This window comes from Bos indicus x Bos taurus, chromosome 18 (genome assembly GCF_003369695.1).
Source record: "Bos indicus x Bos taurus breed Angus x Brahman F1 hybrid chromosome 18, Bos_hybrid_MaternalHap_v2.0, whole genome shotgun sequence".
In the NCBI taxonomy this organism is placed as follows: Eukaryota; Metazoa; Chordata; class Mammalia; order Artiodactyla; family Bovidae; genus Bos; species Bos indicus x Bos taurus.
The window spans coordinates 11,870,095-11,886,401 of NC_040093.1; the positions used below are offsets into that span (position 1 = coordinate 11,870,095).

The 16,307-nt window shown below is 46.7% G+C and overlaps 1 protein-coding gene across 1 annotated transcript in view; it reads right to left on the minus strand.

Moving 5' to 3' along the window:
* The window catches only part of ARHGAP35 (Rho GTPase activating protein 35), a 115,644-nt gene extending 106,252 nt beyond the window's left edge, over nucleotides 1-9,392 (minus strand). The window contains exon 1 of the mRNA XM_027515373.1: nucleotides 9,261-9,392. The gene's annotated coding sequence lies outside the window, so the exon portion shown is untranslated. The remainder of the gene's footprint in view (nucleotides 1-9,260) is intronic.
* Nucleotides 9,393-16,307: the final 6,915 nt, after the last annotated feature.

Consider the following 16,307-nt stretch of genomic DNA (forward strand, 5'->3'; position numbering starts at 1 on the left):
GGCTACACTGCTGTCATTAATTCAACTACTGCTCTAAGAAGTGTGACTGCCTTTACCTTCAAAGGCACTAAACTCCAACAGATCTCATGATTACTAAATTCCTGCTTTTCAGCTCAATTTTTCCTTCATGTTTTCAAGAAAAAACCAAACATAATACAACCACACTGCAAAAAAATATTTTTAATATTTTTTCTCTGAATCAAAAATAGCAAATCATTTTAGAAAAGTTGGGAAAACTCAGAAAAAAATCAATCACTCAAATTTCTGCAACAGAGACAAATACTAATAGCATGTAGGCATATTTCTTCCACTTTTTCCCATATATATTTTAAAATAACTGGAATCATACTGTTTATAGTTCTATATCCTGCTTTTTTCTCATACTTAACTTCATTTTGTGTGTACTTTCCCATGTCACGAATTCTCCAAAATCATCTTTTTTTATGACTCCAGACTTTTCCATAAAGTGACCATTCCCATAAAGTTAAAACATTTAGATTGTTTCTTTTTTTCCCCAATACACACCACTATAATTAACATATTCATATCAAATTCTGGTCCTCATCTCCAGTTCTTGGTCCATACAGATACCTATAACCAGACCAAGGACTGTATCTCTTGCCAAACTGTTTTCCAGAAAGTTTGCCCCAGTCTGCCTGACAGTCCCATCATGAAGTCAGAGCAGTGACCATACCTATTTTAATTCCAAGTAAACAGAGACCCCAAAAATCTGCAATTGTAACACAAATAGAAAATATCTGTAAGTATAAGATGCTTCTGACACTTGTAATTTGTATGAGATCACTATTAACCCATTCGTCATCAGGTATGTGACTTTGAACAAACTTGTAAAAGTTAAAAATATGATCCCACACATTCACATTTGTGAAATCCTGAGAAGTACCTTATAGATAGAGACTCTCAAATTTATTACCAGTTTTCAATTTATTAAGAACTGTGTGGGAGAAAATAAAATTAAAAAAGAAGAACTGAATAGGGGGAAAAAAACATATGTGAAAAAGAAAATTATGCCCCAGCATATGAAAAAGGAATCTGTATAACATGTATGTAAGAAAATACATCTTCCTTGTATACACATCAAACTATAACTACTTTAGCCAAAGTGGCCATTTTTAAGCCTTTGTGTCTACTGACCGACACCAGGCAGATGCCAGCAGCCCTGAGGCCCTTTTCCTCATTTACCAAAGGTTTTATCTGCATTCTTCAACTGGCTGACCAAAGTGGAATAAATTCCCTATATGTCAGCAGCATTAAAGTATTCAATGTTATGAGTCCATTTAAAATAGTATTACAAAAGAGGCACCCACCAGTCTTCCACCTACAAACTTAATAAGCATTTTTGAAAACTAAAGACCTAGTGATACTTTTAATCACCAAGCATTTAGGTACACTATTCCCAGTGAAACAATTCCCTTGAAGTGAAAGCCATTCTGGCTGAAGATGTTGATTTCAAGAATCTAATAATCTTGTATTAATGCAGTGCTGACTTTCATTTGTACACAATCAATTTGGTACTGAACAAAGAATCCTTTTTAATTGCCCGTGGCAATTAACAGTAATCATTTTCCTTTATCTTACTCTCAAGTAGAGCAGGCCGAAATACAGAAGCCTTGGTTTTGACCTTTCTATCTCTAAATGGAGATAGGAAGAAGTACCACACAACAATAGTATTTTACACTTCAGGAGGCTACTAGCCGTAGCTGGGAAACATTCTTGCACCCCAACATTGTTTAAGAACTTTTTGAACTGCGATTTTTAAAAAAATATATTATAGGGAGCTCCATACAAATAAGTCAAGGGGCAAAGTATATTTTTATTTATACATTTCTAGCTGCACAGAGAGTTTTCTCAGAATAAAATCTCTCAGTTAGGAGCTATTCAGACACTTTTCTACTTGCCAAAGAAAAGACAGATTTAAGGCCACTCCATAACCAAACATTTCTACCTTATTTCTGTTAGATAAATTTACTTATAGTTTTGCTACCTCAGGTTTGAATCCAGGTCAGAAATAAAATGCTCAACTTCTTCAATACTGACTACAAAGATAAGCTGGTACATGTGGCTGTGGATTCCTTTTAAAATACTGGAATATGGAACCTGATGTGTGCTGAGTCTCTGAATATGAGAATCTTTCAGTTTACTATGGGACTGCCTCCGGAACAGCAGAAATTAGTAAGAATAGTCTATTCAACATTTACTTCCCTCACCACACCCCATATTACATATATAGTTAATTGTTTATAACTGACTACAATTCCTTAAGGAATTGAACTACAGCTTATTCTTATAGCCCAGAGAGGCAAGGCAGTCTAATAAAATAAAGACAGATTTTACAGTCAGACAGATATGGATTCGTAACATGAGCTTACCATAAATTAGCTCATATATTAGTTGCGTAGCCCTGGTCAAGACATTTATGATATGTGTGCATGTGTGTGGCTGTGTGTGTATGTATAGGGATTAAATGCTGAGCAGGAGGGCATGTCAAAAACGTCGGGGAGATGTGTGCACTAACCTTAACGGCCACTTTTAGGCTTGAAACTCTTAAGCGGCAGACATGCCCCCCAAAAAAGGAAAAAGTCTTTGGCACCAGCGTGGTTTCAGTTAGCAGTAGTGAGGGCCTACTACACATAAAGTATTTAGGTATGACTGGAAATAATGGAAACCAACTGATATAATCCCTTCATTTTTCTCATGAAGAAACTGCAGCCCAGAAGTGAAATGACTTGGCCACAATCACACAGCTGGTAAGCAGCAGAGCCAGGGCTAGGACCCAAGTTTCTTCATGATGAAGTCAACATTCTTTACCATAGGAAGCTGTCTCTCAATTATTCAAGTTTGATTACCAATCACAAGTATTACAATAGTGACCAGCAAGAGAACAGTTTCCAAAAAAGAATGCAGACACTAAGAAAGCAGAAACAGTCTGAAGTACCTATAGATGCAGATGCAACATCACAGCTGCTGCAAATTTCATAAGATGACAATGTGTCCATTTCAACAAAGGAAGATAAAGCAGACAGGCAAGTCTGGCCACTTTTGACTAAAACAAATATTACTTTCCTGTGAGGATGCTTCATGGCTGGTTCTCTGCGAGTACATCAAAGTAATGGTGTCTCTTAACATTAGCAAAGCAAAGCAATGAAGGTGAGGCTGACAGATGTCAAATACTATTTTCAAGAACTCTTCATAGACGAAGTCTGATAAAGTGTTGTATCAAAAATTAAATAGAAATAAATTTGGGGGAAGATGAACATGAAAGATTTGTTTGCATTTCTTAATACCAGCAATTCAAGTGCTATTCAAACCACTGCTATTTGAGAGCCTAGGTCAACAATGACTCAGCTTGAAAAATTTCATACTGTTTTTTAGGAGGTATATGGTTTTAGTTATGTAGTTAATACAATCTGGATGCTCCTTTCTCCCGAAATTATAAACTATCTTCATGTGAATGGCTGAAAAAGAGGCAAGTGTTTATTTTATACTTGAAAAAAACATACAACAGGGGACTTCTCTGGTGGTCCAGTGGCTAAGATTCCAAGCTCTGAATGCAGGGGGCCAGAGGTTCAATTCCTGGTCAGGGAACTAGATCCCATATGTCGTGACTAAGACCCAATGCACCCAAATAAATAAACAAAAACAAATAAATATTTTAAAAAAAAGAAAAGAAAAAGCATACAACAGAGGTAATGCAGTTCATTTTACTGCATCCCCTGGGGAAAGAGGCCCCTGTCCCACCACTGCCTGGCCCATTCTGGGTCACAGGATTTGATGGGGGGAGGACGGGGTGGGTGGTGGGGGGCGGTTAAGAGTAGTACCAAGAGGCTAATCTCAAGTGTCCTGTCATCTGTGATCCAGAACAAGAATCTACAATTAGAGCTTGATGGCACACAAGACTTCAGGCTGGGAATGAGAAGCCCAGAGAGGTAAAGCATTTTGTCCAAGAGTCCATCTAATTAGGTTAGAGCCTAGACCAGGTCTCCTACCTGTATGTCCAACACTCTTTCAGCTACGACAGGAAGCCTTGTCATTATGCCCCTTGCAAGCTTTCCATTCCCCCAACTATAACGGAGGAGGCTAGACTAGGCACTGATCTTCAAACTGCTGTTTCAAAGCCAAGGGATTTCTGCTGGTCACTTTCCCTCTTCAAACGGAGACTCTCCAAGTTTATTTCATATAGTGTGAAAAAGAAATTTTCAGTGACTGAACTAGATGGTCAATGAACTATCACAGGGACTGGGTATATTAACACACTGTTTAGACTGTCAGTGGATGAATGACAATAGTTAGAGTACATTACCACCAAAAGGCCTACAAGAGGCCCAACCCCTCTCAGAAGAGCACAGCAGATGGAGGAGGGGAAAGCAGGCAAGACTAGAGGGAAACAACCAAGCTCACCTTTTCGATCTCCAACTGTATTGGCCCAATGCATTTCCTCCTTATATACAGACTGACCACACCTATGAGGCTGTAGGTCACAGTCACCTATACAACCCTCACTCTCCCCAGACTGTCCTTTGTCAGAAAGTCACCTTCAGGTCCATGGATATGCACAAGGATAACTCCTTCCATGTGTCCAGTATCAAGAAAAATGACTATTTTTTGGTATGTGGCCACATGCCTTACAGCATATGAAATCTTAGATCCCCACCAGGGGTCTGCACCCCTCTGCAGTGGAAGTGTGGAATCCCAACCCCTGGACTGCCAGGGAATTCCAGGAATGACTATTTTCTGATCCTTTTATTGTCCTAAATCTTTGGCCTTCATCATGGCAAGAAAAAAGGGGCAACATATAAGGGAGGGCGGACGTAGCCAAAAGTAAAGGCTAGTATAAAAAATGAAGACAGAATTCTAATCAGGCCAGTAATAAAGATTTTCTAACCAGGGCAAGAACCCTTGAAGACACATTACTAGGTTGAAAACAGTCATCTACTGCCTTCCCCTACTCCACACCCCACCCCCAACTGGCACATTAAATGCTCCAGAAGGCCAAGGCTGTCACCTCAGATTTCTGCAGCACCCAATTCCATCATGAAAACAAATGTTGATACAGGGGTTGGAGCCTCTGTCCCCATCAGAGAAATCTGACAATCTCTGGAACATCAGTTCCCAGTCTCAGAAGAAAAACAGCTCTTTGTTCTTCTGTCTCCTCTCCTCCTATTATGTAAACTTAGGCTTTGGGCACGCAGAAACTTCCTATGCTGCCAGTGATGTGAAAAACCTGGAACACAAATTTAAGCAGTACTGAATACACAGTTGTTTTTATTCTTAATTAGCTGTCACTTGCACATTAGGAATAAAATCCAAAACAACTATTTATACCAACATAGGCAACATAAACAGAGAAGGCAGTGGCACCCCACTCCAGTACTCTTGCCTGGAAAATCCCATGGACGGAGAAGCCTGGTGGGCTGCCATCTATGGGGTCGCACAGAGTCAGACACGACTGAGTAACTTCACTTTCACTTTTCACTTTCCTGCATTGGAGAAGGAAATGGCAACCCACTCCAGTGTTCTTGCCTGGAGAATCCCAGGGACGGGGGAGCCTGGTGGGCTGCTGTCTCTGGGGTCGCACACAGTCGGACACGACTGAAGCGACTTACCAGCAGCAGCGGCAGCAGCAGGCAACATAAAAACTCAAATAAATTCAGAGAATTCATCAGAATTCTTTTCATCAAATGAACAGAAATGAACAAAAATGAACCAAAACCTTAAAGTCAATAATGGTGAAAACAAATGTCAAAGATAATTTACCAGATTCTGCTTGTCACAAAATTTAAAGTCCTGAGAACTTAGGCGAAAGGAGCCATAAGGATCTACTGTTCATTCCCTCTCACTGTCTCATATACAAATGCCCTAATGTTTGATGAGTCAGTGGTCTAATTCTGTAGATGACAACGAATGGTTTTTATTTCACATGTATTCATACAGAACTATTTCTAAATTTAAGTGGTGAAGTAAACAAAGTTTGATCATAGCTCAGTTAAGAAAGTCCTTCCAGTAAATGCTCCTTCACAGCTGGATGGCTGCTTTAATATGCAATTGCCCTAGGCCACAGGGGGGAAAAATAATCAGGCTTTTGATCTACTTAAGAAATAAAATAAATAAACCTAGAACATGCAAAAGGTTCCCTCTCCCAAGTTAAGGAAGGAGAATGCTTGGACGGTTTTCTGTGAAACCACCTCTTCCTCTGGATGAATTTCCTATATTCCACCTCCAACAGAAGATCACTGGAGAAAACAGCTCAGGGAAAGGCAGCAAAGGCACATTTTTCAGGTAATAAACCAAAAACCCAATCATATCAGCCCGTTCCTGGCACTCATTTCTCTATCAAATCAGGGCAGTCAAAAGGCCTGGGAGTGTCAGGGCCCACCCACATACTCCTGGTTCACCAATGAGTTCCCTCCTTCTCCCCAAGCATGGAGCTACCTAGAGAAATTCAGCTTCTGCAGCTGGAAGCGCCTGCAATACCAGAGGGCAGAAATCTGAGTGACACTTGGCACTCTTTGTTTCAACAAACAACCGCAAAGAGCTTTCCAAAGCCAGGCCCTCACCATTTTGAAGACTAGGAAGCTGAATCCTTCCTGGGGCAGAGGTGAAAAAGAAACAAGCCCACCTTCCTTCAACCCTTCCCAAAGGTCACACAGCAAACCAAAGGCCATCAAGGAAGCCAAGCAAGACTGGCAGCTTCTGCAGACCCAGAACAGTAAACACCAAGCGTGGCCATAACCCCTGTGGGGCTGGGGAGAAGTTGAGAACTGGCATTTCTCCAGCTAAAGGCGAAACAAAAATAGGACTTGTCAGCTGGAAAACACAAACAAACAAAAAAACACACTCCTAATTTCTCCCCAAAGATGCTGGCTTGGAGGTGAAAGGGGGAGAGGGTACAACTGCCTCTTTATGATAGCTGAGAGGAGGAGGGAGGGAAAGTGAGAGAGAGAAGACAGACCTGTGAGCAGCTGCATTCTCCTTTTCCAAAGGACACAAAACTGCAAAGCCTCAGGACTCAAAGGGGCGGGGAAGCAAAATGGGAGTGGGAAAGAAAAGCGGGGCAATGGAAAGAGAACTACCTCCACCATCACTACGCTTGGTAAAAGCGGGGGAAATAGGGGCGACACTCCGCGACTCGAGAGAGCAGTAGTTAATCAACCAACCCCAGCTATTTACCCAGATCTCACAGGATCCCTGGAGATAAAACCCTCAGAGTGCTGAGCGAATCTTAAGTCTAAATGTGAACATAAGCATCCTAGGCCCAACCCAGTCCCTTCCTCCCCAAAGCTGTGAGATGGAGACTAGAGAAAGGCATACCTGAAGAGGTGAAGTAACCCGGTGGGGAATAGGCAGGTCAAGAGGGGAGCTGGGAGAAGCAAATCTGATAGGAACTACAAGGGAAGAGAAGCAGTCTAGCAAGATACAACAGGAAAGAAAAGATGAGGGAGAAAACCAGGCAATGAAGACCAGAACTGCGAAAGGGATCACAAAAGGGACGGAGACTCTAGACAAGAACTGAGACAGCTTCAAGAGGAAGCTGGGCTGGGGGGAGTGACATGTAGGAAGGCTTGGGGAAACATCTCTATACTGAGCAGACCCAGAGAAAGGAGACTCAAAAAAGGAGGTAAGAGGCAAGGCAAAAGGGGGAGGACCCATTCAAGAAAGGAGAGAGCTGTGATTGAGGGTTGAATCAAAATGGGGTGGGGGGAGAAGAACAGGGGGAAAACTTAGAATTGAGAGGCAACAGAGAGGCGAGGCAGTCATAAGATGACCAGAGTTAAAGAGGACCACTCCAAGAGGAGACAGCAGTAGGAAAATTAAAATGGGTCCAAAACATAGGTGGACAACTGTGGACAGCTCCCAAAGGGGCAGAGCTGGGAGGAAAACATTAGAGAGGATGGGGTGGAATTGAACAAGTGCCAAGAGCAGGTGCAAAAAGGATCTGGGGCAGCTCTGGGGTGCAGAATGGGAAGCGAAGGGGGGTGATGGATCAGAGAGAAATTCCCAGTCTTCCAGTAAGGGCCAAAATGGAAAGGACCGGCCTTGGAGAAACAGGCTGGAAGCAGGTCTTCAGCAAAGAAGAAATGAAGGGGAGACAGGGCAAAGGAAGCGGGAACAAATGAATGCAACGGCTCAGAAGAGGGCCAATAAGGCGGTGGGGGAGAGAAGAAACCTCAACCGGGGACTGCAGGGCGTCAGGCTGCGGCGAGGCTGAGTTAGGGAGAAAGGTCAGAGAACTGAACGGCAGGAACGAGAGAGCTGCAGGGTCAGAGAAGGGGGTGGAGGCTGCTTCAATCAAGGCCAAGTCAGAAAGCAAGCAGGCTGGAGGGCACCGCAAGATCGGAAACTGGACGAGGGGCAGAGTGGGGAGGCAAAAAGGTCTGGAAGAGAGGCAAGGATCTGAATGGCAAAAAATGGAGTAAGATCGGAGGGGAGGAGGCGAGCATGGCGCGTCGGAGTCCAAGAGGGGGCAGGGGACTGCATCGAGATCGGCAGGGGTCAGAGTCCAGGGGTATCCCGTGGGGAGCGGGCCGGGGGGAGGCGGCAGGTTTTGTCAGTGGGCAGTAGGGCCCAAGAGGGACGTGGAATTAAGCCCAAGGAGAAGACCTGGGGGCAGTAGTGCCAAGACGAACAGGGTCTCGAATGAATCACCGAGGAGGTGGAACCGCAGGTCCTAGACGGACAGCTCCTGGGGGTGCAGCAGCGGAGGGGAACAGGACATGGTCAAAGAAGGGGACGGACCCAGGGTGGTGAGAGCGGAATCGGAGAAGGCAGAAGGGTCACTAATCTGAACGTGGGGGTCCCGAATTCAGGGATGCGGAAGGGTCCCAAGAGCACTGCAGAGTCTAGGGGTGGGGGTGGGGGGGCGAAGGGCATTACTGAGGGGCGGAAGAGAGAAGGCGGAGGCGCAGAATTGGGAGCAGAGTGGCTTGAAGCCGGGGGGTGGGGGGAGCCGAGGCAGACACGGAGATCTCAACGGATTGGAGGGTGGGGGCAGACGCGGCGACAGCAGGGCTGCGGCCGGCAGGGGCAAGTCCGAAGGGCAGGCGGGCCCCGGCGGGCCGGGCCGCAGCGCGAGGCGGCGGGGCGGGCTGAGCCCGGGGGGCTGGGGGGCCGCTCCCTCCCCTCCCCCTCCGGCTCCTCCATTGTTCGCGGGCTCCGGGCCCCGCCGTCCCCGCCTCCCCCTGGACCCCGCAGCGGGGCGGCGCCCGGCCTCGCCGCCCGGGCCCGCGAGCTCGCGCACTCACCAGCTGGGCGCCCTCAGCGCGGCCCTGGCCTTCGGGATCCCGGCAGCGGCGACGGCGGCCCCGGCGCCATGTTCTGCTGCTCCTCGTCCAGCGGCGGCTGAGGCGGCGGCGGCGGCGGCAGCTCCGGCGGCGGGGGGCCGGGCGGACCCTCCCTCGCGGGCTCCCTCCTCCGCCTCCTCCACCTCCTCCTCCCGCCGCTCCGCTGCTCTCCCTCGGGGCGGGGGGGGCGGGGAGGGGAAGGGGGGAGGGGCGGGAACCAGGGGGAGGGCGGACCAGCCTCTCTCGCTCGCTCGCTCCCTCCCTCCCTCCCTCGCAATGGCGGCGGCGGCGCCTCCTTCCTGCGGCCGCCGCTCCCGCGCGCGCTCACCCTCGCTACCGCGCGTGCGTGGCGCGGGGACCGTTGCAGGGGGATAACGGCCCCTGAAGCGCGCGCCGCGAGGGTATAACCGGCGCGTGGCGGGGAGAAGCGAGAGCGCGTGCGCGCCCGAGGGACTCACTGCCACCGCAGCGGCCGAGTCCAGGGAACGGGCGCGGAGGGCGCAGTGCGCGTGCGCTCTCCCCCCCCCCCCCCACCACACACACACACAGAAACACACACACACACACACACACACACAAAATGCCGCTACTGCGGTGGCTGCAGCGCCAGACAGAGCGCGAGGAGACCTGCGACTGGGCAGAGGGCTGGGGTGAACAAGAGCGCGTGCGCGGGAAGGGCTGCCAGCCTCTGCGGCTACTCGCGCGAGGCGGCGGGAGTGGTCCTCGAGAGGCGCGCGCACCCTTGCGCGCACAAGAAGCAACTAAAACCCTTCTCGCGTCGGCTCTTGGAGAAAGCGGGAGGGGAGAGGCATGGCTGGGCTTTGGGGGCGGGGGCGAAGGGCGCGATCCCGCTCGCGCGGGACCTGACCAGCCAATAAGAGGCAAGGGGAGGTGGGTTTGCCGCGCCAGCGCAGCCCCGGGGATAACGGAGGAGGAGAGAAGGATCGACGTAACGTGGGGCGGTGGGGCGGGGCTGAGGAGAAGGGAGTGCACCCAGTGGGGAGTTGATTGGGGGACACGGGGAGGCGTGGCCCGCCCCAGCCCAATAGGAGCCTCGAAATTCGTCGTTCCGGAAGAAGGGGCGGGGCTGCGAAGCGCGTGCTCTATTCCCTGGCAGCGAAGAAAATTTGCAGGCAACGCGCGCATTATTACAAATTGCTTTGGGTTCCGTGATCGCCAAATCTCGGGAGACGGGAGAGGGCCTGGTCCCGCATACATCCCTGGCCTCCAAGTCAGCATTGTGCCAATGACTGCAAATCAAATGTCAGTTTGGGCGCCCAGAGGGGAAATAGTAGTGATGGGAAGGGGCACCGCTGTAACCCCTGAGTTCCTTCCTCTAAACTGAAGAGGGGTTCCTCTGGGAGCCCTCCGGAAGTACGGATCGTGGAAGATGAGTGTTCTGGGAACCCAGTCAATATTTAAGGAATGCATGAAGAAAAGCTATGTTTCTTATTGCATTTTTCGTTTTCTTTGCTCAGTCTCTTCATCTTAAAAGTGGAATGATAATCTTATCTCTTAGTAAGATTTGTTGGGAGAATTAAATGAATTATACTTGTAAAGCGCTGAAAATCATGCCTTGCTCTTATAAACATTGATAAAATTACATGCGCTCAAATTTTGTTTTTTGGTGGGTTTTTTTTTTTTTTGGAGGTCTTATTGCTTTTTAAAAATTTAAGTATAGTTAATTTACAATGTTGTGCTAGATGCGCTCAAATTTTAAAGCATCCCACTAAATAAAGATTTTCTGATTATTGGAAGTTTGTTTTGTAGCATTGTGGGCGAAACAAATCCAGTGCCTGGGCCAGATTTTCTCTACATGTCACTGCAAGCCCTAATTTGTAAGCGATTTTGAAATCTATCACTTGAGAAAACCAGAAAAACCTGGGGAGAAGGGACATCGGATTCCCCTACCTCAAATTAATATGTGCTTATAACTCCAATGCAGTGTTCTAGGTCCTTTGAATATTGGGAAATTTTTGAACTGGCAGCACCTAGAGAAGAGAAAAGCCTGGGCTCACTCTGGATCCAGATGCCCCTCTCCCCTTCTTTTGGAGCCTATCAACTCTGCCTTATTCAAGTCTTGTTTGAGGTCACTTCCTCTGGGTGGCCTCCCAGGTTTGACCTGACCCCTCATACTTTATAAAAATGGGCACTTTATGCTAGGCAACATTCCAAAGCACTTCAAACATACTAACTCACTTAATCCTCACACCTTACAAGTAGGTTGGGGTTATTATTCTACTAAACTAAGGCACAGAGAGGTTACACAGCTAGTGAGTGGCAAATGTGAGATTTAAACTCAGACAACAGGGGTCAGATAGTCACACACTTTGTTCTTTTTCATAGCACTCCATCAGGGGTTAAAGTTCTGTACTGGCATCACCATATTATGTGGGAACCCTTCGAAGCCAGGAACTCTGGCTAGATCCTCAGTCTGAAAGATGACCCACACTAAATACTTGCTAATGAATAAATGAATTAATCCAATGGTGAACAAAGGGAGTGATGGCTGGCATTCAGGGCATGGTAGCCAAGACACAATCCTTGTTTTATAACTAACTCTAATCCTCTTTCAGATACTAGTTCAGATGTCCCCTCTTCCAAGAGGCCCTCCCACAGGCTGTTTCCAAATTGGGAAAGGAGTAGTCAAGGTTGTATATTGTCACCCTGCTTATTTAACTTATATGCAGACTACATCATGCAAAATGCTGGCTGGATGAAGCACAAGCTGGAATTAGGATTGGCAGGAGAAATACCAATAACCTCAGATATTCAGATGATACCACCCTTATGGCAGAAAGCGAAGAGGAACTGAAGAGTCTCTTGATGAAAGTGAAAAAGAGGAGAGTGGAAAAAGCTGGCTTGAAACTCAACATTCAAAAAACTAAGATCATGGCATCAGGTCACATCACTTCATGGCAAATAGATGGGGAAACACTGGTAGAGAGAGACTTTATTTTCTTGGGCTCTGAAATCACTGCAGATGGTGACTGCAGCCATTAAATTAAAAGATGCTTTCTCCTTGGAAGAAAAGCTATGACAAACTTTGACAGCATATTAAAAAGCAGAGACATTGGAGAAGGAAATGGCAACCCACTCCAGTACTCTTGGCTGGAGAATACCTTGGACAGAGGAGCCTGGTGGGCTACAGTCCATGGGGTCACAGAGTCAGACACAGCTGAGTGACTGACACATACACAAAGTTGAGATGCTTGATGATGCAAGGGTACACTTTATCTACTCTCCCATCAGCTGCAGGAAGCAGGATGGGGCAGGCAGCACCTGGGAGGCAGGATGGCCCGCCCCCTCCCCCATCCCTCCTGGAAGTCTTGGGGCCTCAGTGCCTGCAACAACTGGCCTTGGGCAAATAAAAGACTAAGTTGTTTACTGAAAAAAAAAAAAAAAAAGAAAGAGATATTACTTTGCCAACAAAGGTGCATCTAGTCAAAGCTATGGTTTTTCCAGTAGTCGTGTATGGATGTGCAAGTTGGATCATAAAGAAAGCCGAGCGCCGAATAATGATGCTTTTGAACTGTGGTGTTGGAGAAGTCTCTCTTTTTTTCCTTTTTTTTAAAAATATAAATTTATTTGATTGGAGGCTAATTACTTTACAATATTGTATTGGTTTTGCCATATATCAACATGAATCCACCACGGGTGTACATGTCTTCCCCATCCTGAACCCCCCTCCCACCTCCCTCCCCGTACCTTCCCTCTGGGTCATCCTAGTGCACCAGCCCCAAGCATCCTGTATCCTGCATCGAACATGGACTGGCAATTCGTCTCTTATATGATATTATACATGTTTCAATGCCATCATCCCACCCTCTCCCTCTCCCACAGAGTCCAAAAGACTGTTCTATACATCTGTGTCTCTTTTGCTGTCTCGCATACCGGGTTATCATTACCATCTTTCTAAATTCCATATATATGCGTTAGTATACTGTATTGGTGTTTTTCTTTCTGGCTTACTTCACTCTGTATAATAGGCTCTAGTTTGAGAAGTCTCTTGAGAGTCCCTTGGACTGCAAGGAGATCAAACCAGTCAATCCTAGAGGAAATCAGTCTTGAATATTCATTGGAAGGACTGATGCTGAAGCTGAAGCTCCAATACTTTGGCCCCCTGGATGTGAAGAACTGACTCATTAGAAAAGACCCTGATGCTGGGAAATATTGAAGGCAGGAGGAGAAGGGGATGACAGAGGATGAGATAGTTGGGTGGCTGAGTTTGAGCAGTCTCTGGGAGTTGGTGATGGACAGGGTAAACTGGCATGCTGTATGTAGTCCATGGGGTCGCAAAGAGTCAGACACGACTGAGCGACTGAACTAGGCTTCCACAGCACCTTTGGGTCCTCCAACCAAGCCCTGACCACCCTGGGTTTCCCATATACTGATAGGTCTTTCCCACCAAACTGTGAGCCCCATGAGGACGGGACTCAATTGAGGCTGTCTCAATTGATGCTAATGTTCCTAGCACCTGTCCAGGCACAAGGCAGGGGCTCAGGCAGTGTTTCCCTGGATGAACGAAGGGAACTATCAAGGAGGGCCTTCCCAGCTCTGCATTTCTTTCCAATGTACAAGAGAGCGGGTGTTAGCTGAGCAAGCCAACTACCGGAAGCAGGTTTCCCTGGGGGCAGCCGCCTCCCGCGCACCCAGCTAACCTCCACTTCGGGATAAATAGGTAAGTGAGAAAACAATTAGCTGACAGAGGTGCCGCCTGTCAACTCAGGCCGTTGTCAAGTTGTCAAAATTTCCCCAGCATGGCCCTAGAGGCCCAAATAGCTGGGACTGGATTTCCCACTAATCGTGGAGCTGGAGTAGGTCAGAAGAAGGACCTGAGAATCTAGATCCGCATTCAAGAGATGCACAGATAGAAAAGTCTGCAAAAGAGTTTTGCGCAGAGGGTGTAAATGCCAGGGCATATTCTCTCTCCATTCGAGTCTGAAAGAACCAAAGGGCGGGGACGAGGTCTCAGATTGACCAAATAGTCAGTGAGCTCACAGCGCCGCCTACAAACCGAACTGGGGAAGCTGCAGCTAGCTGATGCTACTGGGGATGTCCGAGAGGGGTGAACTCTTCTGCCATTGGCCGGAAGAACAGCCAATAACGAGGAAGGATCAGGAAGAGGGGAGGCATGGGATCACTGCAAAATCCCAGCATGGTGGGTACAAGATAAACGTCTGATGGAAAGATCGATGATGAACCTCCCAATTTCTATCAGCTTTACAATGGAGGGAATTCCCTGGCGCTCTCAATCCCTAATAAGGGAACTAAGATCCCACAAGCCATTCCGCTGGACCAAAAAAATAAAATAAAATAAGTTTTTAAAACTTAAAAAAATAAATTTAAAAAGAGACAGATCCTGGACTTTCCTGTCAGTCCAGTGGTTAAGACTCCACGCTTCCACTACAGGGGGCACCGGTTCGATCTCTGGTCAGAGAACTAAGATACCACATGCCACACAGCGTGGCCAAAAAGTAGAAAGAAAAGATTGATCCTATTTTTTTCTTTTTAAAAAGTCTTTCTCGGGCCGCCTCGGAGTGCGCGCCGGGCGCGAGTTGGGCGGGCGAATCGCGGACACCCGCGGGCCCACCGGCCGCGAGCGGGGCTTCTCGGGCCCGGTTGGCCGGGCGAAATTTAAAAATAAATAAATAAATAATAAAAAGTCTTTCTCTTTTAATTAACTAATTTATTTATTTTAGTCCTGAGGCCTAGCATGTTCCAGACCAGCACACCCTGCAGGGAAAATCCTGATATCTCTACCAGGAAAGTCCTGATGGATCCTGTATTTTAAAATGGAAATATAACACGCATGGAACAACAGACTGGTTCCAAATAGGAAAGGGAATACGTCAAGGCTGTATATTGTCACCCTGCTTATTTAACTTATACTCAGAGTACATCATGAGAAACGCTGGGCTGGATGAAGCACAACCTGGAATCAAGATTGCCTGGAGACTATCAATAACCTCAGATATGCAGATGACACCACCCTTATGGCAGAAAGTGAAGAAGAACTAAAGAGCCTCTCAATGAAAGTGAAAGAGGAGAGTGAAAAAGTTGGCTTAAAGCTCAACATTCAGAAAACTAACATGGCATCCGATCCCATCACTTCATGGCAAATAGAGGGGGAAACAGTGGAAACAGTGGCTGACTTTATTTTGGGGGGCTCCAAAATCACTGCGGATGGTGACTGCAGCCATGAAATTAAAAGACGCTTACTCCTTGGAAGGAAAGTTATGACCAACCTAGATAGCATATTAAAAAGCAGAGACATTACTTTGTCAACAAAGGTCCATCTAGTCAAGACTATGGTTTTTCCAGTGGTCATGTACGGATGTGAGAGTTGGACTATAAAGAAAGCTGAGCACAGAAGAATTGATGCTTTTGAACTGTGGTGTTGCAGAAGACTTGAGAGTCCCTTGGACTACAAGGAGATCCAACCAGTCCATCCTAAAGGAAATCAGTGCTGGATGTTCATTGGAAGGACTGATGTTGAAGCTAAAACTCCAATACTTTGGCCACCTGATGCGAAGAGCTGACTCATTTGAAAAGACCCTGATGTTGGGAAAGATTAAAGGCAGGAGGAGAAGGGGATGACAAAGGATGAGATGGTTGGATGGCACCACCAACTCAATGGACATGAGTTTGGGTGGACTCTGGGAGTTAGTGATGGACAGGGAGTCCTGGCATGCTGTAGTTCATGGGCTTGCAGAGTTGGACACGACTGAGCAACTGAACTGAACTGATAACACGCATACTAAGAAGAACACAAATCACAAGTGTACAGTTCAATGAATATTCCAAAAGAACACACGCCTATAACCAGAAACCAGGTAAAAAGAAACAGAATATGACCAATCTCTGAGAAGACCTCCCTCCGTGTCCCTCTCCAGTCATTGATTTCTATGTCTTTTTTTAGTTTTGCCTGTTTTAATATTTTACATAAAGTGAATTAAGTGACCCTCTTTTGATCAACATAGTTTGTTGGGTTTACCCATACTATTT